The 23,469-nt window shown below is 36.8% G+C and overlaps 1 long non-coding RNA gene across 1 annotated transcript; it reads right to left on the bottom strand.

The window, feature by feature from the left end:
• Positions 1–17,853: 17,853 nt before the first annotated feature.
• On the bottom strand, positions 17,854–22,600 carry LOC128805592 (uncharacterized). The gene is made up of 2 exons (XR_008436490.1): positions 22,182–22,600; positions 17,854–18,016 (listed from the first exon to the last, which is right to left on the bottom strand). It is a non-coding gene; the product is annotated as an uncharacterized LOC128805592 (long non-coding RNA).
• Positions 22,601–23,469: the final 869 nt, after the last annotated feature.

The raw sequence follows: 23,469 nt of genomic DNA, 5'->3' as shown, positions 1-23,469 counted from the left end.
GCAATCCCTCAGTGTGAGTGAGAAATTATATACAGGATTTGAGAGCTATGACACCTTTGTATATAGGAAGAACATTACTGGAATGCAGTGTTTAGCTCTAGTATCAGGTACCTGAAAAGTCGATTGACAAACAAATGTCTGCAGAAATGAGGAGATAAAAAAAAGGATTATGACAAAAAATGCTTCACTAAACACTCTTTTAAATGAAGAAAATGTCCAAAGATGTCTTTCAAATGATCTACAAGTTGTTCATGAGAGAAAAAAGATATGATTTAACAGCACTTTTGAATTATCATCTGACATAATCCATAGAGACTGGATTCTGAGGGCAGATCAAATCAGATTGCAAATAAACCAAACAATTTAACATCAGCAGTAATCAATCATTAGAACAGTTTACCTAGAGGTGTGATGGATTAGCTATCATTTGACATATTTACTACCAAGTGTAAAGTTATCCATCTACAAACAAAAAAGAGAGGTCACTCAGAGTGCGCAGGTCAAACACACAGGATAGGGACCCTATCCTGACATGGGATTGCAGGACTTTTAGAGATCCTGGTGGATTATATGCAGAGCATGAGATCCTTACCCAAAATGCTGCAGTCAAGAGAGTAGCATGATCATCAACTGTATAAACAGGACCCAACATAGAAAAATGGACCCATTGCCTATTTGTCACTATTGCCACAATGTGACACCAGAGTGATTTATCAAAATGGAAAATCAGGCAGAGTTCAAAGGAGGCAGGTAGAAATTGTGAGTCACATTACTTACCCATTCACTCTTACCCATTCCAAAAAGAAATTATGCTGCTTTGCACTGAGTTTAAATAAGAATTAAAAATATTCAGTGTTTTCCAGGAGTTCTTCATTACTGGGATGGTTACTTTGGATCTTATTTTAAATCAAATACAAATTGTTTCTTTTCAATGAAGAATGTCTTTGTCCATACATAAATAAATATGGAGAAAATACATGTCCTGCATTATAAAATATGTCAAACTAAATATCTGTGAGGGTCAACACTCTATGTTTTCCAAAATAATTGCCCTTTGATAGTGAGTGATACATATGACCACCGACATGGGGGAATTCTATATCCAGGTTGTCAGATACAGCACTCTTTTGGCATTCTTGGCTTTGAAAAAGAAGCTTTCTTAGGAAGAAAAAAAAAAAAAAAAAGGAAGTTTTTTTTATTATTTTTGAAAAAAACTATCACAGAATAATTATATGAAAATTATTATTTAATAATAATTAAATGAAAAGCTTTTGCCAAAACTTATTTATGAAATAAGGTTTTTCTTATATAAGAGTAAAAAAAGTGTCTCTTCAAATCATTAGGTTTCTCTAGGTATTCAGCCACAAAAAATGGAAAATAGATAGCTGTTTCTTCCCTCATTTAAAAACATTTTTAAGAAATAAACATTTTTTTTTCAATAAAGAAAGCCATTGTCATTAAAAAGTCAGCCATTGCTCATGGGGCATTTAGATGCTAAATTTTTAATTTAAAAAATCAAATTAGTTCCACTTGCAATATTGCTTAACCAAAGTATTTTGCACTGTAAGGCAATCCATAACACATTTATTCTGCCTACATTGTGAGCCACTGGGAGGAAATGAGTCCTTTCCTTTCCTTTCCTTTCCTTTCCTTTCCTTTCCTTTCCTTTCCTTTCCTTTCCTTTCCTTTCCTTTCCTTTCCTTTCCTTTCCTTTCCTTTCCTTTCCTTTCCTTTCCTTTCCTTTCCTTTCCTTTCCTTTCCTTTCCTTTCCTTTCCTTTCCTTTCCTTTTCCTTTCCTTTCCTTTCCTTTCCTTTCCTTTCCTTTCCTTTCCTTTCTTTCATTTGAAGTCTGCATCATCTCAGATGTGGAGGTTTAAAAGGTTCTTGCTGTTACCTAGATGAAGATTGAGACAATTTGCAAAAAAAACCAAAACAAACAGATTTGGAGAAAAGCCAGCTCAGGAATATTTTAATACATGGCCGAAATCCATTTTCATGTTTGATACATGGTTAAAGGGAAGTTTCATTTCACTTATGAGATTACTGAGTGCATATGAAGCATACAATGAGACTGAAATTGCTCCTGCATTATTAAGGATAATAACAAAATGTTGATAGAATAAGAACAAATTTATGGAGATTCCTTTTTCCCCCTGATTATATGTTAGAGAAAATGGATTAAAACAAATGTCAGTATAATGGAGCAGCTATAATTAAAATAGTTTTTTAATGTATTTTGCCACCAACCTCTTTAGAAAGAATAAGAAGGTAAAGATATTAAAATTAATAAATATATATATGGAAATAAATGCCAGGATCTCACAGAATCTTAGTGACAAATAATAGAGGCATTATCTTGTTATTTGCAAGGTACAAACGAGTTCCTTTTCACTTTCAAAATGTAACAGAATACATTTTGAGGTATTGTTTTTAAAATTTAACACAAAAACATATCCAGAACTACCAATTTTACTGAGAGGAAATTCTTGAAGAGGTTCTCTGATTTCTTAGTGCTCACTGTAGAATTGGGAAGTTTCAGGTACCTTTAATAGCTGATAAAAGTTGTTAATGGATGATGAATTTAATACTGCAGCCACTTTGCTTATGTACCTACATTAATAGCTTCAAAAAATCTGATTTTAACTACAGACATTTCAAATTGTTACTTTGACCTATACATCACAGATGCAGCAATTTCAATCAAGACAAACAGTCTCATGATTGTCTGGACTGTTTGTCTGTTCATCAGTGAGCCCTTTATAGGCAAAATACCTGTAGTGAGTAAAATGTACAATAAATTGTCTTTAGGCTTGCTTTTTTTTTTTTTTTTTTCCTCTTTTTATTTTTAAATACATGTGCATATCTGAGAGCTGCCAAAGCGATCAGCATATAATAGCAGAAGAAAACTAAAGCACTTTAAACCCTTTACATGAAGACTTCTGATATGATAACAAAAAGACATTTATTAAATCTACTTAACATATCTCTGAAACAATTAATTGTTCCAAGTTTCTTTAGAAAATTATGCAATGAGTGAAGAAGTACTTGTCAAATCACTTTGTAATTAAATTCATGCACTTGTTCCTGTTTTAAAAATGGCCACATATTCCATCTGCCCATGCAAAATGCTTAAGTATTTTCAGCCAACTTCCCTGAGTAAAGCTGTACACCCATCACAGGCAGCACATTTCACTGTTACAAAGGCCACAGCTGCAAAGTATCCTAATCAAGGACAAGAAATCACCTTTCTTTGTTCAATATATTTTGTTAAGAGAATTTCAAAAGTATAAAGGTTCAGATCATAGACTCTTTTTACAAAAGAATTGTTAGTATTTTCTGGAGCTGGCTGAAACTTGTGTGTCACCTGCTTTAATAGATTTTTTTTCCAAGCCTTTTTCTAAAAGGGAAGCTGATCAGGGAGGGAGAAACAGACTTGCTGCAAGCTACTTTGTACTGAAATATTGTCATGATTGTGTACAAGGCTTTAGGTAGTTCTGCCTAAAACTGGATACCCTGAACAAAAATTCTTATTGAAGACCATGGTGACTCTTATATATTTCTCTGGCATTGGTATTTGCATATGCAGTTTTGGCATTTGGTGCAGTTGGAAGGACTCTCCAGAAACCATCTTTCTGTAAGAGCCCTCACTTCATTTGCAGTTCTTCAGTTAGTGTCACAAAAGCTAAAAAGCACAGAAACTTCAGCTGCCTGTTAAAACCTTCAGAACTCCTATCTGGCAGAGAAACAGTATGAGCTGCTCCCTCAGATCAGAACAGGCAGAGCTGATCTTCTGGTCACTTGCAGTGTATCCTCTGGAGAAAAATAAAAATCAAAGAACCAACAAATAATATGAAAAGGAATCTGGAAAAAAAATCTTAATGTGGTGGCAAATGAACCCTGATGCTGTGGGTAAGAATGAAAAACTATTACAGAAAGCTCTGAACACCTTGGTGAATCACGAAGGGCTGCCAGGCAGGCAGAAGTTCTGAGCTGAAATTATTCCAGATGCTGCTCTGGATTTCCAGTGGTACTGTAATTTTTTACCCTGGGGAAAATCATTAAAAATTCTTCCCCAGATTTGTTTTTTGCATATCATCCCAGTTGTACTAAAACTCTCAATTCAGCATTTCTTGTTGGAAAACAGGGGAATGGCAAAATCCACACAACCACAATATTACTTAGGTTGGACAGCAACTGTGGAGATCATCCATTTCCACTGTTCAGAGTAGAAGCTGCCAGAGAAGATTGCCTAGGACCATGTCCAGTCAGGCTTTGAGTATCTTCAAGGAGAGAAACTCTGCAATCTCTCTTGATAGCCTGCTCTAGCATTCTGCCACCCCCAAAAGATTCCATCAGAGCTGTTGAAGTCAACAGTCAACAGCCAAAGGAACCTTAAGAGAGAACCAGCTGAAGAGTTAGGAGGTATCTTCTGATTCACCTTCTGATTCAAAGTGAGCTGATCCACTCTCCAGGCTCCAACAGAGCTTAATACATATATGCATCTGCCTCTCTAAAAAAAAAAAAAAAAACCCAGCAAAACTATCCAGCTGTTCACTTCATGGTAACACTTAGAGGCCTCTACAGCATTTTTTCTGTTCATGATTCCAGAAGTATAGTGCAGACAAGCAGGTATCAATAAATGGAGGTTCAATGCCCCAAGATTTAGCTTTCTGAGGTTATTGCTCAAATTTATTAAGATATAGAGCTGGAAGAACGTAAAGCAGTCTAGTAATTTTTTTATTTGATACTAAATAATTTATATTCATTTTATTTTCATGAGCTTTATAAAATAACTCATAACAAAAGCACAGAACTACATTAAGCAAATCTATGTCCACATACTCCTTTTTTCATAAGTGTCTGGTAACCTATAGCAAATATTACTGATTATATTTTATTGGCCAAGTGTACTGGAAACTTTTATCTTACTGGAACAACCATTCTGTGGATTTCAATACTTGTTAATGGGCCATAAGGCAATCTCTCAGGTACAAACTAATAGGTTGACAAATTGTTGACAAAAAAGACTGTGGGATGTAGGGTGGCAGACTGCAGAGGGCACAACAGAATGAGAAGCAGACAGGCAGTATAACCTGCCAACTGGCAAGTTTCTGAAGTGTGAAGGTTGGTCTCACACTCATTCTAACACTCAGTGCTGCAAATTCAAATACTTAGGAGCCCTGAGGTCAACATTTGCCAGGAGTAGGAGTTAGCCTTCCAGTTCAGATTCACAGTAGTAATAGCAGTATAAAGAGGTGGAACAGACAAAAGAGATACATGAACTACCACTATTAAGAGAAATAATGAAGGAGATCCAGAAATACATAACAAACACCAAAGTAAAAAAAGATTGAAGGCATTTGTGAGAGATTGCATCAGCCTCAACTATATTAAGGAAAAGAGTGAAACCAGTGATGAAAAATGTAGACCTTTTTTAATAGAATCATAATGTGATAAAGAATTATAATAATCTGATATATTTGATACAAAATTGCATGAGATAAATGTGCAATGGATAAAAAAAGTACCTGTTTAGTAAAATGGCAATGATTTAAGAAATCAGCTATTAATTTTCATGGGCCTATTTCCAAGTTCATTAGAGATGATGAGATTTCAGTCATTAGTACAGCAAGCACAGTTAGATCTAGTCCTGGATTGGGGTTATATTGGCAATTGCATTAGATAAGAATGTTCAGGTTAAATGTGAAATCAATTAGGAGCAAATTTATTCCCTTAATCAAACATATGTGGCAATAATCACCTGTATGTAAAAAGAGAAGGTAATCAGTAATGGCCATATTTTTTTTCCCCCCAGTTAAATGATGCCAATTTATAGCACCTTAGGAGCTATCTCAGAACATTTTGATGGAACCTGTGAAATCCTGAGTTAAGCAACACTCAAAAATCAAAAATTATTGGAAATTAACCACTTGTGCTTAGAAGTTTAAGCAGGGAAATAGCAATTGGATATTTCCTAATCCAGGCAAGTTTTTATTTAATGAGTCTGAGATACTCATTTCTAAGGTAAAATCAAAGGACATTATAACAGAAAGTTCTTCTGGACATACTGCTGATTGTTTTGGCTTTAGTTCATATTTTGCACCATGCCAAAACATATTTCTCTTTAATCCTGTCACTTCTGAATTGTGGGTATATATAGCCAGTTCAGTTCTGAGCTCCAAAGGAGGAGTTTTTGAAGTCAACATGCTGATTAGCTCAAAAGTTAAATGCTTAAAGTTTACATAGGTTTGATCTTTTAGAACATAATCTAAACACTTGTGAATATCAGTTAAGAGGACCAAAAGTATCACACATTTTCTCTTACGGTAACAGAAGTAATTTGCACTTAGGCTAGTCAAAAAAAAAAAAAAAAAAAAAAAAAAAAAAAAAAGACATCTCCAAATGAAAAATTGGAAGGGAGAGAAAAATACAGGCAAAGTTCTGCCATCCAAGAATACCACTGAGTATGTCTACAGGCTGTATGTTATCTTTACTGTGTATGTCTACTCAGAAGTCCAAGTTTGTCCAGTTTGGTGAGTGCCTGTCAGATTCCAAAAGCTGTAGATTTTTATTTTGCATTTGCTCTTACTTGAAACTTCAACTATTTTCTGTTCCGGGCACTGCAATACCATTTCCAGGCCAATTTTACTCCTGCATGGAAGAATAGAAATCAAAGCCCACTAAGTCTATTCAAAATGGGCTTATCAGAAGAAGGTGCTCCTTGCAAAAAATGTGTGGCTAATTCTCTCATCTCTTATGTCTGCACCATTTTCTTCTCTGGTGCAAACCAGAGAATAACAAGCAAAACTGGAAACAAGAGCTATTCAAATATCTCATTTGTAGAAGGAGAATCACAAGGTATGTAAGATTTCTATTGTCAAAATGTTTTCAGGGGGAAAGTCTGATAGCTAAAGTAAACCCCTTCAGGAAGAGCACAGGGGGAGGGAAGGTTAAACAAAGGTGAATTCTCTGTTGACATCTGGTTGAGTGAAGAAGAGACAAATAGAAGGTGTCACTCACCAGGCCTGAAGCAAACTTGATTTAGATATGCTGTGCTATTATGTGAGAAGCATTTCTCTGAAAGAGTCATATTGTAAACTAGTGCATAGACATTATGGTCAACCAATGTCCTAAATGTAACTGGGGTAATGGGTAAATGTAATCAAAGATGAAGATTAAGGTGCAAAAGTTAGCACCTAGAAGAGAGTAGAAAAAAGAGTCAGGGATTTGTGCCAAGGTCTCTTGCAAGGTCTGAGAAGCATTTCTTTACAGGAATTCTATAATTGGAGAGGCAGGAGAAGAAACTACTTATGAGCATAATTTGAGATGAAAAAGTGCTTAGTTTCAGTGCTGTCTGCACATTTGCAAGGGCCAAAATACCAAAAGTAGAGTTGCAGGGGTTTGCTAATATGTCTAAGAGTAAAGAATGGTGGGAGGCACAACTATTTGGCGTGGTCAGCACAGGAGGTACTGCACTATGTCCCTAGCAGGAACAGCTAGTGGAAAAATAGCCCAGAATTAATTACATCTTTCTTCTCAGGAAATTGTGATAGAGTCAAAAAGAGAGTGAAGATTAAGACAGGAATAGAAAAGTAATTTGTTCAGCCTTGTAGTTGTCTCTTCAAGAAACAGACTATTGTAGTAGTCACAAAGAGTAAAAAAAACTTCCTAAAATGTATCTATAGAATTTGTATTATTTTTAGGCAAGCAATCACCTGGTGGTCAATGAGGCAATTTTCTCCTACTAACAAACATAAACCGTAGAGCTTTGTTAAGCAACAAAGCCCAGTGGTGAGGATGAACTGGTGCTTTGCTGCGATTCTGCTAAACCAAACATAGACTATGCATTGTTCCTAATCAAGTTTTGGGAGACAAGCATCTCCTAAGCCTCAGTTTTTGAGTTTTCGGCTTTTAATATCTACAGGTAACAGCAAAAGGAGGGGTTTTTCCCTTTCTTTTGTCATGCTTCTTGACAACTCACCATGCAGTTCAAAAAGACAGAGTGAGTTGATTTTTCTAATAATAAGAGTTGCCTTCTCTCCTCTGTCCTTCTCTTTAATTGCATGATCCTGCTCTTTTCTGCAGCTGCACTAGATATACTCATCAGATTATTTGCTGATTCAATTTTGTTCATTAAGCTAACAGAAAAAAATATTGCATTCTTTCTGCTTGGTTTTTTTTTCTGCTAGCCCAGTGACCTGAATTGGCTTGTCAATGGGTCAGGCAGTGCCAGAGCAGCATGAAGTAGCAGGAGTACATAGCTGGGAACGAGAAAACAACACTTTTATCAGGAAAAAGACATTAGATAAGCTTAGCCATCTCCTTACACAGCACTCACACAGACACAAAGCTCATAAGCAGGAAGAACTTGAAGTAAACCAGTACTGATCTTACCTAGAACACGTCAGCTCACAAACTTCAATATATCTGGAGCTGATCAGCAGCAGCTAAACTGTCCATAAAACAGCAGAGGGTAAACTGTTAAGTCATCTCAGTGTTAGATACCTTTGTAGATGAGGCAAAACCCCAATAAGTAAAAAATTAAAAGGAAGAAGAAAAATCCTGTATATCAGCTAAGCTTTGCTGACCATCCATTTGTATGATCTAAAACTTCAAGATAATTCAAGTTGGTTTAGTCTTCTCTTAGTGAGGCAATATTTGCATTTGCTGGGTCTTAGGTCACACACATGGACAGTTACCATAAACTTGCTGACACACAAGTTTGTTTGTGTGTCCAGACCCTCAGAATTAGTTTGGTTTGTTTGGTTTTTTTTTTCCCACTATTTGCTCACCTTCTTTCTCTGCTCCATTTTTACTTTTTATGTTTCCTGAGAATTTTTCTCTGCTACCCATTAGCTTATTTGCTGATCTTTGAATGCAGAATATCATATTAAACCTGACATAGATGTACACTTGAAGGCAGCATAACATAAAGTATTCTAAGTAAAGGTTGATAAATATTTTTGATTGGTACTTTTTCCAAAAATAAGCCCAGCTTAATGTTAGGCAATACACTTATATTCATCACTACTTTCATCTGATTGGAACAACAATTTAAACTGTAAAAAGCATATCTAAATAAACATGCAGCAGATCCCAAAAAGAAAACTATAGTTTTCTCCTATGGAGGTATCAATGCAACAGTGAACACGATTCTAACCATTGCACCTGTTTTAAGCTCATATAACTCTATTGAAAGAAAATACTGGCTGATTTGCATCAGGCTGAGAGAAAAAAGGTCAGGGTAAGTTGTGGATACTGTAAAAGTCACTAGCTATTTTAATTGCTTGGATGAGAGACCTTAAACAAGAGGAAAAATATTCTGGATGGATAATTGGATGTGTGTGCAAGAGATTAAAATAATTAAATAAAAATTTCTGGTTTTCCAGTAACCAAACTATAAAAGAATGGATGGTAACATGAAAGACAGCTTTCAAAATAACATGAGGGGGCTTATGTTACTTTCACTGCTCAGCTGCAACTGAAATCCAGATGTGGGAATCTGTTATCTGGTGATTTTGCCATCGAGAAGTAATTAATAAAGATTTTGTTTGAAACAGCCATTTTTTGTAAGCAGATAATAAGAAAGAAATTATTTCTGATTTCTATTAGATATACATCTTGTAGTTCCCTTACTCAATTGTGGCATACTATGAAACACCACCAATGCCTGTAACAGGGCCCAATGCTAAGGAATGGGTACATTCTACCTTTCACAACCAGTGAAATAATTCTAAAGTGAGATTCTATCTCCTTCCTTACTTTTACTCTTCATTACAAACAATAATTTGTTAATCATTTTGCACAGTTTGCAGCACTTGAAAAACTGTCATATGCTGTACAGAAAATATACAAATATACAGAAACAAGGTCATGACCCCAGAGCTTGTTACTGGACTACAAAACAGACCCAAGCAGGAGCTACAAATAACAGCACAGGATTACAAAATGATAACAGCATGCTTCCTCACAAGTGACAAGGAGGCTGATCCAAACCAGGGCTCCAGACACCATGATGTAAAGTCTGATGGTGCCTGCTACATTTCCTCCAGCTGCAAAGTAGAGTGATAGGTTTTCTTTTCCGCTAGGTGATCTGGCGCAGGTGCCAACATGCCTATCCTTTGGCTAACAGGCAGATAGATGCAAAGGCTTTTACCTATGCCATCTAGCTCTCTCACTTCCAGACAACTCCTGCTCAATTTGTTTGTTATTCTTTTTATGCTTTCTCACTGCTGTGATAGCCAGGTTGATAAAAACAAGCAGCTGAGATGCTTTGCTTTTCCCTTACTAGTAATTTATTCTATCTCTCCCTCTTTTACCAGATTTGAGTATAGTCTGCAGGAAAATTGTTCTTGCATGGCATCCCCTCCAAAGCTTCATCTTTGCTGAAGGCATCTCCTTATCAGTGAGAAAACACACAGCACAGAATACCCTGAGTAACACTTTTGTTTAGGGGTGGAAATATTTATTAAAAACAAAACAAATCCTGCTCAAAATACCTAGAAGTGTAATGTATTTTCGTTTAATAACAGAGTAATATAGAGCTGTAGACAGGGTGTAGAAGAGGGGAAAAATCACAGGCATTTCAGTTTCAAATGATAAGCAGAAATGTGCAGGTGTTGTACATTAGATGACCTTCCCTATGTGGGTCACCATTCATCAGTACTGTCTTAGCAGCCTTACCTAGGGCAGCTTGATGTGTTTCATTTCTCATGTCTCCATACAGGAATGATTACAATTCTTAAGTATGTTTAGGTTGGCTTACAGGCTGCTGAGCAGAGAAATAAATTTACAAATATTTGAGAGGTGTAAAAGCCATCAAATGAGAAGAATTGCTCAGTTATTATTACCAGTAATAGGACTAAATTAATATTAAAGAAATGTGGAGTATAAAGTCACATCTACCTAGAAGTTTCTCATTCAACAGTATCTCTGGTTCCAAAACCTGGTGATTTTTCTCAGGAAAAAGAGGTTGAAGTATGGATACATTTGTTCTTCATTCCAGGCATAGCATATAAAAAGGTTATGGTGACATGACACTTGTGCTTGTGTATGCATGCCTGTGACTCAGACCTCTTTCATCTTGACAACAGAAGCTGTTAAGTGACCTATAACTGATACTGCTGATTAAGAACATCCTTTAGCTTGGGCTTGCTTCTATAGTTTTTAAACAACAGAGGAATTGGGGTTCTGCTACTGCCTGGAAATATTTGTGACCTATACAGCAAGTATCCCTTCTGTGAGACAAATGACTTTGCAGAATGTCAAAGAAATGTGAGCAGCTGGAAAAATAGTATTATCACCACAAAAGTATATTACTAGTTAATGAATATGAAATTAAATTATTTTTATATTCTACAAACCATAATTTAGGATTTTTTCTGGACAAAGCTTGAATTCACTTGGACTTCTGGTTTGGTTTTGGACTTAACTCTCCAATATGAAAATAAGTAATCAGTTCCACTTCAGTTTATTGTAGAGTTCATGTCTGTTGAGGAAGTTAAAATAAAATTCAGAATTAGATTAACAGTTACCCACAACTAAAATTAATCTCAGAATCTGAACTAATACAGATATAATAAAAATTAAACTTCTAGGCCCTTGCACAGATGTGACAGCAGCGGGACCTGAAGGTGTCCTGTCTTGTCTACCCAAAGGAATAGGAGGTTGCCTCTTAAACAAAAATCTGTTGGCTTTTACACTGTGTAAGTACACAAATGCAGGACAGAATCATTACACTGCAGTATTTATCAGAAAGAAATTTACAGAAACACAAGCAGTTTTGGCTTTTTTTTATTACTTTCTCTAGCTACTGCAATATTCTGAAAAAAAATTCAAAATGCAGCTGAGCTTGGGACACTGCAGCAACTTGAAACATTAATATGCAGAGGTCGGATTTTTTATGATTTTATAAAATTTCCTATTCTTTCCGTTTCTGTGAACACCTCTCTGGTATATGGTGTTCAGCAAGTATGGCTCTGTAGCAGTATGTCTGCCCCACCCTGAGGGACTTCTGAAACATGACACTGGATTCCAACCCAACAGACTGAAAAGTGCCTTTGTTTGCCTTTAAGTACCCTGCCTGGCAGCATTAATGTTTCACCACAGATCTCTGTCCTTCTATCCCAGCAGCTATAATGCTTCCTTCCCATTCTCTAGTAAAAACAAACAAACACGCCACAACCCAACAACAACACAAAACCCAATACTGTTTCTGAAGGGGGAATGACTGGATACTGCTGGCTTGTACTATTGAGTCTGACATATTGTCTGACAAATCCAGCAGGTTGGGTACAATCACAGGAAACATGTACATTATGTCTATTTTTGTAAATAGAAATGGTCTACCTTTGGGGAGAAAGCTATTAAAAATTAGGGAGAACATAAATTGCATCTGAAATTATTTGCAAAGCTCTGTGCTGGGATTAGTAGAATTAAGTTTCCAGATTTGGTAAATGCTTCCTGGATATTTTTGAGCAAGTTATTTATCAATATTTGCTTCATCTTCCTGGCAAAAGTTTCTAGCCTTTTTCTCACCTTAGTTGGAACTTGGGCTCAGCTGTGTTTAGGAGAAGTCTGAGATCAGCCAGCACCTCAGGTGAATGCTCTGCCGGTGACATTAATGGTACTGACCATGAAAACCAGAATGATTTCTGTTTAGTGGGTTCATGGAATAAATCTATATACAGTTAGCAGATGTTCAGATAACAGCTGAGTATTCATGAGTATGTTTGTAAATCTTGACACTTTGAGGAATTTGTAATGAATGTCACTGCCTTCCTCTTCACTATAGTCAGATTGCCAATCATTTTACCGTCTGCAAAGTTTGACAGCCTTCAGAAAGAAAAAACAATCAGACATTCACAGAAGAAAAAGCTGAGGTGAACAGTTCAGAAACAAGTTGCAATCTGGCCAATTTGCTAAATCTGAAAAGTCTAAAAGACTTAGCAAATACTTACAAATACGAAATACATTCTCAGCTTATGGAAATAGTTTGGAAACTATTCCAGACAAAAAAAAAAAAATGAAAAGCTGAAATTTCAATTTTTTTTTGATTTGACGACTACACTTTGAGCATCTCTTACTATAAGTAATCACAGATGTCTCAAGAAAAAAGAAGTCACTCATGTTGTGGGTTTTTTATTGTTTTAATTTCTTTCTTTTAAATCAGAATGAGAAATGCCAATTTGTCTATGGATAATTACACAGCTTGACCTTGGTTTCTGACTTTTAGTTGATGATTGGTCTTGAACAAGTCATTTAACTCATGACTTTATCCAAATAGCAGAGCCTATTCCACCCCAAGGTGCTCAAGCAACATCTGTAGAGGGCTTGGAAGCTGTCAGAAGTAAAAACAAGGGGTAAGAATTACAAGTCACAACAGTGGAAATTCCAATTAAATGTAAGAAAAAAAAATTATATCAGAGAGGTTGAGCACTGCATGCCAAGAGAAGTTTCAGAATCTCTGTTCTTGGAGATTTTCTGGCAATTTTCAATACTTACTTGGAAAACTACTTGAGCAATCCAGCCTAAATGTGAAGCTAGCCCCACTTTGAGCAGGAGGCTGGATTTCATGTCCTCCAGAGTGTCTCCTCCTACTTAAATTTCTGATGTTTAGAAATCTAGCATTGTAATGAGGTTTTTTTTTTTTGTGTAGTTGACTTTTCAGTGCCTGAAAACAAGATGGACTAATTGATATGCAAGGACTCAGAAATGCCCTAGTGTGTGTACAGGATGACAATAAAGGAAATATGAATCTAGGTGTTTGCTGAATACCAAAAGCAGCAGGCTTCAGCATACACCCAGTTTTCCACATTGTTAGGTACAGCTGTGAATTCTTTTTAAAAATCTAGAGAAAAGCATGCCTCCTTCAGCCACCAGTGTAATATACCTATTGGCTTTCACCAGAAAGAGACAATAAAGAGACAGAAAACTTAGGGAACATTTTCATTAGTTTTTGAGAGTTGGAGGAGTTTGTATCAAAAGGTCAGGGAGATATTTGTGGCCAAAGTAAGTAGGTATTGCCCAGAAAAAAAGATAGATTCCTATTACTCACTCCTGCTGTTCACACAGTTCTTTGCAGCATTCAATCTCTGCTGGGCAAAAAAAAAAAAAGTTTTCCATCAAACAGGAAACAGACTAAAAATGTATATCTAATTTACCTACAGCTTGACATGTGTAGCAAACCACTCAGAGTTCAGGTACAGTGCTGCATTTTTTCAGGAGTCTTCAGTCAACGCTGTACTCACTAAAGCCTGCATGTGGCTTTTGCCTGGAATTTAGTATAGAATAGAATAGAATAGAATAGAATAGAATAGAATAGAATAGAATAGAATAGAATAATTTTAGTTGGAAGGTACCCACAATGATCATCTAGTCCAACTACATGACTACTTCATGGCTGACCATTAGTTAAACCATATTGTAAAAGGCATTGTACAAATGCCTCTTAAACACTGACAGGTTCAGGGCACCAATCACCTATCTAGGAAGCCTGTTCCAGTGTTTGCCCAACACTGCAATAAAGAAATGCTTCATAATGGCAAGTCTGAATATCAACTGGGGCAGATCTGAGCCAATCCCACTTGTCTTTTTACTGGATACCAGGGAGAGCAGCTCAGTGCCTCCCTGAAACCTTCCCCTAAACCCACCAAGTTGACCAGGGCATTACATGAAGTCCAGACCTGCACACAGCACTCCAGCACCAATGTTGAATACAGAGGGACAATCATTGCTTTTGACAGGCTGGTGATGCTGTGTTTGAGGTGTCCCAGGGTGCAGTTTGCCCTCTTGGCTGCCAGGACACACTGGTGATTCATCTCCGCATCCTGCTCCTAGTCGTGAACACAGTCCTGCTGAGAGAAAAGTTGTCTCTGTGCCCTGCAAGGCCAATTGTCTGACACTGTCTTTGGGAAGGCTGAGAAGCTGTAAACCATGACTAGCCCTCTTCTCGGACAGCCTTGCTGAATAACAGGAATTGCCTCATTGTGTGAGTTGTGATACACAATACCCTGGCAAGGTCTCCTCTGATTTACAGTCATCTCAGACAGACAGAAAAGAGATTTAAGGAGGCAGACAGGCCTAAGAACAGTTTACTGGAAACAGAATCCCAGAGAGGAAAAAAGATCCAACCCAGACAACAATAAATCATCAACCTGTGGAGTCACCATCCCTGGAATTGTTCAAGAAATTACTGGATGTAGCACTTAGTGTAGCAATTTAATTGACATGGAGTTGTTCAGTCAAAGGTTGGACTTGATGATCTTGGAAATCTTTTCCAATATTAAGGGTTATATGTTTCTGTTCTATAAATTGCAATTTGATCTTCATGCACTTCCCTCACACAAAATGGTTATTTACATAAAGGTGTCTTCTGTGAAAAAGAGACCATTAGGAAATATGACAGGAAGGACTCCTAATCCCACCCACTATATAAGTACTGAATAAGAACTTTGATACATTGACTATTAAGGCATTATTTTCTTTAACATCTCATATAAATGCCCAATATCAGGCAGGATGAACTGATCAAGCCCAGCCATCCTCCAAATACTCTCATTATTCACTCTCCCACATCCTTGGAACACACTTTTTGAAGGCAGCTTGCTTGGGATGGTCCTGAGCTCTCCCAGTGCTGTAGACCTTCTTCAACAGTGAAACTAAAGAATCTTCCTATGTACTACCCATAGCTGAGACTCCTTCATCCTGCAGGAAATGCAACTAACAGAGCAAGATATGTTTCTGCCTCTCAGCTCACTGTTAGCGTTGAGGTGGAGACTATTTCTACTAAACTCAGCAGAGCTAGAACTGATTAGCACCAAAGCGAGGGATTTTAAAATCAACAGCTTTGCAAAGGAGCAAGGGTGGGCAGCTCATCTATTAAACATCATTTCAAGGCAATAGATTTTCCCATTGGGAAGTCACCTTAAGCATAGTCTGAAATTACAACCTTCTGAGCCCTAGAAGTTCCAGAAGACCTGTGTATATTTTTTCTTAGATACATTCTATCTGCATCCACAGAAATAGCAAGATCATTTTCGGCATTAGTGTCTATCACACATCATGATAGTTTAAATAGAAAATTCCAAGTACTTGTTGTTCTCTTTTCCCCACATTTTAAACCAAACCAAATCTTTCTAACCATTTCATTTACAGTTTCTAAAGTAAAGTTAAAAATATTATTATGGATACTGACTTCAACCTGACCTTTATTCTTGGTGTTAAGAACAGAAAGAATATGACCTTGCCCTTTGGAAAAATGGATATTCCGGAAAATTGAACACAGGAAATTTTTTAGAATTTTGTGTCAACAGCATTTTTACAGGAGGATGATGAGAACATGATGAGTGTCATCATTAATAGTTTCAGATAGGTTTCATGAGGTCATTTATGAGAAATAAATTCAAGAGGCACTAAAACCAGAAAAAATTACTGTAAAAGTATATAGTAAATATTTCTTTTAAAGCATAGAATATTTTCTTTATTAGTGGGTTTCTCTGAATTTGTGAGGTCCCAAGTTTAGCTAGTAACTGTGACAAAATTCCAGTATGGTCTGGTCATGGTTTGACACTGCCCCAACACCAGGCATCCACAAGAGTCGCTCGTTCACCCATGCCACAGCTGAGTAGAGGAGAAAAAAAAAAAAAGGGTTCATGAGTTAAGGACCAGGAGAAAACATTCCAAGGGCAAATCAGGCTCAACATAAGGTTGCAAAGTGAATTTCTTACCAACAGAATCAGAGGAGGATAATGAGAATTAAAATAAGCCCTTAAAACTCCACTCCCCCCCAGTCCCTCCCTCCTTGCCACCGACATCACAGGGAGACAGGGCATGGGGGTTTGGTCAGTTCATCACTGAGATTTTCTTCCGCTGCTCAGGGAGAGCAGTCCTTCCTCTTTGAGACAGTGGGGTCCCTCCCATATGAGACAGTTCCCTGTGAACTTCTCCAGCATGGTCCACTCTCACAAGCAGCAGCCAATCCACACCTGCTGCAACATGAACTCCCTCCCACAGCAGACAGTCCTCCCAAAACGGCTGTGGCATGGGTCACTCTTCCATGGGGTGCAGTCCTCCAAGGACAAGCTGCTCCCCTCTCTCCACCAGGTGTTCCACTGGATCAGAGCCTCCTCCAGTCATCCACCTGCTCCAGTGTGGGCACCTCCCCCATGGGCTGGGGGTGGATCTCTGCATCCCCCATGGATCCCCTTGGGCTGCAGTGGCACAGCTGCTTCACCATGGTCATCACCATGGCCTGCAGAGGAGTCTCAGCTCCAGCACCTGGAGCACCTCTTGCCCCTCCTTCTGCACTGACCTTGGTGTCTCCATGTTGTTTTCCCTCACATGTTCTCATCTCCTCCTCTTCTCTGACTAGAAGAAACACTGTGAGACTTTGTTTTGATTTTCACCTTCAATATGTCATCACAGAGACATTACCAACCTCTCTAATTGGTCCAGTTTTGGCCAGCAGCATATCCATCTTCAGAGCCATCAGGAATTGGCTCTACTGGACATGGTGGAAGCTTCCAGCAGCTTCTCACCTACTACCAAAAACCAGACCATGCAAAACCAATACAGGTCTAGAGTGCACACAAAACATTCAAGGCATTTTTATTTTCTAAAAATGATTCCTATGGAACAAAAATATGCATATGGAATAAAATCTTTCAGAAGCATAAAAGAGAAGCACTTCATGTACAGGTTATATCTTTTTGAAAACAGAAAAGAACATGTTTTTCCTACAAAAACATTAGTTAGTAGCTGTCTTCATAGGACTTTTAAAACCTAGCAACTGGAATTGGCACTTGAAAAATTAAGTTTATATATATAATTATAAAAATGCATAAAAATGAGAGATACTGGACAGCATGAAAAATCTGGTGTATTATTTGTTTATCAGCACTGACAGTTGGCTCCCAAGGGAAATGGATGTGCTTAATTAATTAGATGCAGAAAAAGATGCACAAATTTGCATTCATCAATTGTTTTCAAGTGTTCTTCAGCATCATCAAAGCAAAACCTAGAAAGAAAGAAAGAAAAGCAGTGTGAGGCTTTCTAATATTATATATGCGACTAGTTCTGCACAAATCTATTACATTAATGCATCTTTGAAGTTAAAAAAAGTCAAACATATTTGCATCCAGCTAACAGGTTTTAATTGATATACAAGAATTGGACTATTGATGTACTCTCAGCTTACTCAGCTGTGTAATTTGTATGAAAACCTAAGGTAATTTGTTCTGACACCATGATGCAGGGTAAAGCATTTGTGAGACCAGTTTAAAAGACCTCAGTGTCACTCCAAGTGTCACACCTTCATAACTAGCATCTATAAAAGTCAATGAATTTTGCCTTCTTGCTCTGACTTGAAAGAGGATTAATATTGCACAGCTGTATGCACCTGTTAATGATGAAATCTTTGTCCATTAACTGCATGGGAAGAAACAAACTATGGCTTTGAATAATAATTTGCATGAAACATGGAAGATTTTTGTAAAAATATTTAAGACAAAAAGAGGGATTTTTATGTATATTAAGGAAGGTAAAGACAGGAAATCAAGTTATACACAACAGAAAGTAACAGAAAGACAGTAAAAACCTATAGGTGTTAATTCTAACTGTCCATATTTGTCTTCTAATTGCCAATTAAAACTTTCACAATGTATTTAGCAGTCACTCTCTGTGTGTTTGAATTGAGGAACAGAAAACAAAATACAGTTTTAAAAGTTAATGAGACAAATTGAAATGGAGAAGACACCACAATGGATGCTGCAAAGGATTAGGCTTTTTCACTGAAACCAGAAAGAAATTTTTCTTAATTACTTTTAAGTGACCTCTCTTTCCTTCTCCTTCCCCACCTCCCTTTTTATTTTTTCTTGTCACTCTTGTGCTGTCTGGAGCACTCAAGTTTTGCATAGAAACCACCTGTAGGCACCAGCTATCTCTGCCACTATTCACATGGTTCAAATTTCCTGGTATTATCCTTTGCTTTTCTCCTCTCCTACTCAGTCTTTCATGCACAACCCCCCTCTATTTTTTTTGTAAAAGAAAACCTCAATGCATCAACCTCTTGTCCCTTTCAATTTCCTCCTCTACCAAGGGCAAATCTGCAGGATTATAGAGGAGAATTTGAGAAGAAATTAGAGTAAACAATACTCTGGGGCCTATTTATGGAAAGGGAATAAGGAAGGAGAGGACGAATCAGCCCGCATAAACTGAATCAGTTCCTCTTGCCTTTCTCAGCAGGCAGGTACAATGATGATTCATGAGCTTTTGGCCTAAGGGAGTCAGAGCAAAACTTGAATGCAGATGCTACAGCCTGAAAAACCTACAGTTCTGTAAAATACCTGTGGGAAATATTTTATTAAGAGGTGTCTCAAAAGTCAGTGTAATTGCTTGAAGCTGGTGAACTGCTTGTAATTGCTTGCTTAAAAAGAAAATTGCCATCCTTTAGAACCACCCTGAAAAGCTTAGATTTTTTTTATTCATACATAAGCTAGGCTTGGTTGGCATTTATTTTATTTAATCATGTATTCTGTAGTTCTCATTTCAGATTTTAGGTTTGAAGGAAATTTCCTGTCATAAGTATTTATTACTTTTTACCAGTTCTGCTAAATGTTTGAGTACATCTGTGCAATTTATTTTATCTTTTGAAGGTTCAGTTTAACACATAAGCAGTCTGTGATCGGTACTTAATTGAAATATATTGCACGCGAAGATATATGGTAATTTGAAACTAAATTAAATGAAAATACACGTTCATACTAAAAAAATCTAAATTAATTCCTTAATATAAGAAAGGATTCTCAGACTGGAACAATTTTCTAAAGGAAACTAGCCAGAAGAACAGCAAAAGGAAAAAAAGTTTTCCGTTTTTGTTTCTTTGTTTGTTTGTTTGTTTGTTTTAATAAAAAAAAAGAAGAATATGAAAAAAAAAGAGTCACCCAAAAACTTGAAGAAACCATCAAAGCACTAAGTTCTTCAGAGCACATTAACACTTAAAACAGCATTAGTATGTGGGGATTGGAAGGTAATAAATATGATGTCAAATTGTAAAGTAATGTCTAGGGAGCAAGAAATCAACAAAGAAAAACTTCCATACCAAATAAAATGGTTGAAATTATAAGAATGAGTAGAATTAGTAGATGTTAGGTAACTATAATATGACAAGGGGAAAAATAGCTTGGATACTGTAATGGAGAATCACTTGTTGCAGGTGTGTTAAGAGTTCCTGGAAGGAATAAATAATCCAATGAGCAACAGCAAACCCTGAAATCTTGAAAGATTATTTTATTAACTGTCTTTTCAAAAGTCTAATTGAATTAATTCCTGGTTGAAGGATAAAGCAAAAGGTAGGAATCAATGGCAGGTTTTGTCAATAGAAGTCCCAGTTAGACCCCAGTGACATCTATGCCTGGATTTGGTTTTGATTATATTGAGGTAGAAAATGAACAAATAGTGAAGTGACTAAGTTTATTTATATATTATTCAGGGTTATAAAACTAAAAGTCATATGTGGAAATTTGCAGGAATATCTTACAGTATTGAGTGACTGGGCAATTATTTGACAGCTAAGACTGGATGGTAATAAATACAAAGTAATATAAAAGGAGTAAAACAAGCTTTGATATACATATAGAATTACGAGCTCTACTCTTACTATTCCCATTCAAAAATGAGATTCTAATCATATTGAAAATAATTCTATGAAACAAACATACTAATAAATAAATATTAGGGATTATCAGAAAGCAAACAGTGAAAGACAAAAGATAACGTCATTATCACTGCTTAAATCTATGACACAAATACATTGTTCTTATTAGATGTAACTATTAATCCTGTCCTGCTATTAAGACATAAGATTAAAAAAATACAGTAAAATATCAAAATGATTGTCAAACCCCACATGGCTTTCTGCAACACTAGGAAATACAAGGTCTGATCCTAAGGTAAGTAATGATTGTGTTGTCATTTATCCAATAATGCCTCTTACTGTCAAAATGTTGAGCCTCAAATAAATTATTTCAGAATTATTTCATTCTATTTCATATAATTGCATCAGTGTAAGGACTTCTCATTCCTTGTATCATCTATTGTTGAGGAAGAATGTTTAAAGGAAGGGTGGCAGAAGTAAGTGTGAATTGAAAGTCCTACATCTTGTTTCATTTGGACAGGAGATAATCAGGGCCCTTTAATAGAGCAGATGAAGTTGGAAATTTTGAGCATTCAGTGCAATTTCTGAATGTCATTAGATATCTGATCCTGCTCTTACTATGCTGAATATTGTCATGGGAAATGAGAAATAAAGCAAGGGAAAAATGATCTCCCTAAACAAGATTCTCAGACAGAATGGGAAGGCATCATGAAAACAGCCAGAAAGATCTCAAATGAAAGTCAGAGATTTTGCATTCAAGACTGCAAATCAATAGTGGATAGTTATGTAGGTTCTTGATAGATCTTAATCTCCATCTCTTCAGATCTTTCTAACTTGAAAATTAGCTCTATTAAACTGCAAAAATACCACAAAAAGATTTGAGACTAAACTGATGGAAGGATAAAATGATTAAATCATTGATTAACCTGAATGATTGCAGGAAATTGAGAAGGAAACTAGTGCTGAATGAAAAGAAACAAAACCCTTTAATTAGTGATCAAAGATAGAAATGTATCATATGATTGCAATTTTGAGCCATGTATCTGCACAGAATTACTTCTTTAGTTCTTTGAGACTTAACTAGAGGATACCCTATAAATACCTTCATAATCATACCCTTTTCAATAAGATTTTCAGCTGTTTTGTGTTGGTTGTGCCTGTGGATTTCAAACTCATTCAGGAGTTCTCAGGGTGGAAAGTTTTAGAACGATCATGGCTGATCAGCTGATATATACACAGTTATTTTAAAATGTCATAGAATCATAGACTGCACCACATTTCTGGTTTTAAGACACTACACCATCTTGCAGTATAATCCATTCATTTCTGGATCCTGTGATCATTCAGAATGTCCAGGCTGAATTTATATATTAGGAAAAAAAAATTAATTAGGGAAAAAATAATGTCTCTTTTTCTGAGGCTTTATGATCTTCTAAGAAAGAAGAAGAGAGTTAACAAGTGCAAAAAAAGAAAACAAATACAGATATTTAATTCTTTCATAACAATGCAAAAGAAAATTCAACTGTACCTAGACATTTTTAAGACACAAAACCTCATGAATATTTAAGCTTCATTTTTTAAAAGCACGGGACATTTTCATGGCTTGCAGACATCCAGGCCCTGGCAGCAGCGGTGGCTCCGTGAGGGGAGGCCGGGGCTGCCCCAGCCAGACACAGCCAGTTCCAGCCGGATCCAAACGCCCTCCGCAGGGCGCGGCGGAGCCCCACACACACGGTGGGAGTGGCACTAGGGAAAATATTTAAGAAATGGCAAAATCACCAGATGACAGAAAGAAACAAGGGGGGGAAAAAAAGAGGAAGAAACCACTTTGGGGACACTATGATGGGAGGAGAAGGAACTGGAGGAGATGTTCCATGTGCTGGAGCAGAGATTGCCCTGCAGCCCATGGAGAGACCATGGTGAAGCAGGTGTTTCCCAGCAGCCTGTGGAAGCACCCACACAGAGGCAGGGAAAAAGTGCGAGGGGAAGGAGCTTTAGAGCAGACACAACCCTCATTCCCCATCCCCTGTACCTCATGGGGTAGGGGAGGTAAAGGCCTTGGCAATGGAGTGAGACTGAGGCTTACAGGGGAAAAGAAAATGGTGGGATGGAGATGTTGATTTAGTTTGTCTTTGTTTCTCATTGTACAAATCATTTTTACTTGGCAACAAACATGATTGCCCCCACACTGAGTCTGTTTTGCCTGTGGTAGTAACTAGCAAGTGATTTCTCTGTATCTCTAACCATGAGGTTTTTCATCTTTCTTTCTACTCTCAACATCCTGTTGAGGAGGGGAGTGAGAAAGCATGTGGGTGAGGGGTCTGACTGCCAATGCCATGACATTATACATGTGTCAAACCTGCAAGTCTAAAATCTAAGCATGGTCATCTGTGAGGACATAGCAAGATTAATCTTCAGATGCCACATATAAAATTTAAATTCACATATATGTGTAGATCCAATTGACAATAAATTTGAAGAATTCTGAGAATTAAATTTGGTGTATGAAATACAAACTAAGGAGAACATGAAAAAATTTAGTTTGATTATAACAATACAATGCAGCCCTTAATATTTTCTCTTTCAAATTTCAAAATAAAAATATGTGGGTAATATTTATGTCTTATACTCAGGACACTCCCACTTACATTTTCCAAGTGATTTCTCAAGTCTCTTGGGAAATGTTTGAGTTTTAAGAATCAAAATATTTCAGTTGGAGTTATAGCACAGTTATTTTAACTTGTTGATTATAAGTTATACTTCTTTTTGCTCTTTAGTAAGTGAAAGAATTTAAGTTTAAAAAGTCATAAAAATTG

Source organism: Vidua macroura, chromosome 3 (genome assembly GCF_024509145.1).
Source record: "Vidua macroura isolate BioBank_ID:100142 chromosome 3, ASM2450914v1, whole genome shotgun sequence".
Taxonomy (NCBI): domain Eukaryota; kingdom Metazoa; phylum Chordata; class Aves; order Passeriformes; family Viduidae; genus Vidua; species Vidua macroura.
The sequence above is the reverse complement of the archived record's forward strand: the minus strand, read 5'-3'. Positions and strand labels throughout refer to the sequence as shown.